Source organism: Peromyscus maniculatus, chromosome 20, assembly GCF_049852395.1.
Source record: "Peromyscus maniculatus bairdii isolate BWxNUB_F1_BW_parent chromosome 20, HU_Pman_BW_mat_3.1, whole genome shotgun sequence".
Taxonomy (NCBI): domain Eukaryota; kingdom Metazoa; phylum Chordata; class Mammalia; order Rodentia; family Cricetidae; genus Peromyscus; species Peromyscus maniculatus.
The window spans coordinates 41,721,659-41,724,792 of NC_134871.1; the positions used below are offsets into that span (position 1 = coordinate 41,721,659).

Here is a 3,134-nt window from a genome sequence, read left to right on the forward strand (position 1 = left end):
AGATTGACTTCATAGCACTCAGTCGTACAAATACTTCGTCAGGGAAGCTCATTGAAGCAGGGTCTACACCGTATTCAGGCCGGCTAGCTACTAAACAAATGTGCTGTGGTTTGTACTCAAGTCCTCAGAGGCAGGTGAGCTCATGGAAAGGTCAACTGGGGGAGATACAAATAGCAAATGTATCCAAAGGGAGATTAAAGGAGACACTGGCATTTGGGGGCAAACAACAGCTTGCTCTGAAGCAGCTTCACAAACATCTTTCAAATCAATGCCTGGAAAGAAAGAACTGGATCATTCCTAACTACTTAAAAACGCACACCGTCAGTAACTGCAAAATGTCTTCCCAATCTTTTGAATGAATGTGGGTTCAGAGTTTAATGACTATGGCAGGAAAACTGCCATTTTGAACAAAGCGCCTCATCTCCACGGGTTAAGCGAGATGGGCCTTCAGACTGGCCAGGGACTAGGTCCTGGCGTTACGTTCCATTTCAGCCAAGACTCCCGAACCAGGCTTCTGGCATTATAATGCTTTGTTTTAGTCTCTCTAGGGCGCTCTTGCTCACTGCATACGTGGGTCTGATATCTTTCCTCAACTCAATGACGGCCAGTAGCTCCGAGTATTTACTGAGGCACCTGGCTATATCCAGTTCCCTGGGTGTAGCCTAGTGATGGTGGCCCATAGTTACTCAGCAGCTAGCAATATTGGTAGGATGTCGCCAGGCTAGGAGAAGGCAAGTGAATGCTTCCGGCATTGAGGGCGGTGGCAGGCATATGTGTTAAGTTTGGCTTGTACGGCATTTGGGTGGGCACACTGGGCAGAACCATGCTCAGGCCAGGCAACCCCACGTCCTGGAACCTTTCCGAGCACCCAGTGGGTGCCCGCATACTTTTTGTTGCCTGAGAAGTTTCTTATGCTCTGATTTTTAAGAAAGCTTTGTAGAGGACCTTTCATTTTCTTATTTCCTTTGGACTTTGAAGTTGGAGTTTCTTGGGATCTTGGCGACCAGAGTGGACTTCCTTGAATCTAATTTTTCCCAAGCATGCTCCTGGTAATTTTGATAATCTCTGCCCTTATGTGTCCTGTCTTAGACAAGCCCTTGGCCAGCTTCTGAGTGCTCAGATCAGGAAGTACCTAGGGAGCGCAGGACCCACTTCTTAATAAAAGCATATATAAGCACCAGTCAGGGCTTTGGTGGGTTGGAGGAACCTGGATGTTTCCAGAGTCTTTTTTTTTTTATAGAGATCATTTAGCATATAATCAGGACCGATTATAATCGGTATGTAGAACCTCAACTTGAAGTCTTCTACCATTTGAGTTTACAGTTTTCTGCAGAAAAAGTTTAAAAGCTAGTTCATCTCAAGATCTTTCCTATATAGAAGGTGGCTGCAATAGTCTTGAATGCTTGATTTTTAGAATCACATTCTAGTAATGCCAAGGCAGGGAGGGGAGGGCTTTTGGGCCACTGTTAAGGTCTAAGCTGTTGCAGGTACCTCCTGAAGTTGTTCAGTGTGTGTGATACTGTGATTTTAAAAAACAAAACAAAAAACAAACTCATTGAAGCTTGGAACATTCTGTTTTTAAATTCCTCATGGTAGGTTCAGGGGTTTGAAAACCTCTAGCCGGTTGGACAGCAGAAGCAACTTGAGAGTGCTTCAAGAACCTGTGGTGGTTAAGGAATGCTGCAACCTCAGAGCCCTTGAAATGACCAGATTATCAGAACTTCTACCAAATCGGAACTTGGTTCAGCGCATTTTCTAATGAAGCCTAGACACGAGTTGAGGGCTCAAAGAATTGGGATTCATGGCCCAAGGTCTCTGAAACCTGACTTCATTGTTTTGTGCCAGTTCGGAGGTGCAGGCCCGTGGGGGAACCAGGGTGATGACTCACTAATCAGGAGTTGGATGGTCAGACTCCAGGTGCTCCGACCAGTGGGGCTTTTTGACCTGTGCATCTCTGCATGCTGGGCTCTTAGTGTGGGTAGACCTCCTGAAGTATGGGCCACAATAGCTCGACCACCAAAAATATTTCCAGTAGGCCTTTGGAACAGAGGGTTTTAGTTTGGGGTCCTTGTAAGAGCTTCTGACTTTTGCCACCTAAGCTTGGGTGGGTTTGGTCATTGTCTTAAATTAACCCATGTTTATTATGTTTTGTCATGTGTTCTATGCGTGGCTTTACTTGTCTACTGGCATGTTGCTGCTTGGGCAGCAGGCTGGCATTTCCCCAGATTCCACATTCTTTCCTGTCTTAGATTTCCCACCTGCCTCTAAGCTGCCTTGTCATAGACCAAAGCAGCTTATTTATTAACCAATGGAAATAACATATATTCCATGTACAGAAGACATCCCCAGCAAGTGGCTTTTATTTTTCCAGTGACAATTTAAAAAGACAACATGCAAGAACAGGCTAGATCTCAGTGGACGCTTTGCCCAGAGATCAGAATTCTCTTGGTATCTCTTCTGTATTCTCCCAGATGTTGCAACATGAGTCCCATTTTCAGGACTTGGCATAAGCCTAGCATTGTAGCATGAGAGGGGGGGAGTCTTGCTAGCTTTGAAGAACCTAATCAGTCCTTCCTTACATCCTGTCCCAAGAGACTGAGTCCTGGTACAGAATCTGTGAGTTCACTATTAATGTAAGACAGGTCAAAACTTGGTGGGGATACTTGGAAAGCAACCCCACATGCATCTGCAGAGCGGTGGGAGGTGACACATGAAGTTGAAGCTGACAAGGTGGTGGTAATAGTTATCACTGAATAAACCTAGATATCAAAGTTATTTGAACTTCCAAACTTCATTGGAACTTGCCTAAGTTATCCTGGCTCCAAGTGACTATTAACTGGGTCCTTCATGTATTACAAGTGAATTCTTGAGCACTTCTAGCCCTTTGCCTCAGGATCTCTCAATAGGCATTGATTGTGGTATCAGATGTTGGCATGTACGGAGGAAACCATGTGACAATGGGAGCCAGATATTGCCTGATTCAGACCTATAAGGACCAAGCATATCAGAGGAATAAAGTGGTCCGAGGAATAAAGCAATATTCTTTCTCAGGATTCTACTCAGCCATAAAAACAGAATCTGAGACTTCATGTGGTGGCAAATGCCTTTTAATATACCAGCACTTGGGAGGCACA

General features: G+C 44.9%; 1 pseudogene; it reads right to left on the reverse strand.

The window, feature by feature from the left end:
* Positions 1-463: 463 nt before the first annotated feature.
* On the reverse strand, positions 464-798 carry LOC102924675 (cyclin-dependent kinase 2-associated protein 1 pseudogene; annotated as a pseudogene).
* Between the last annotated feature and the right edge of the window lie 2,336 nt (positions 799-3,134).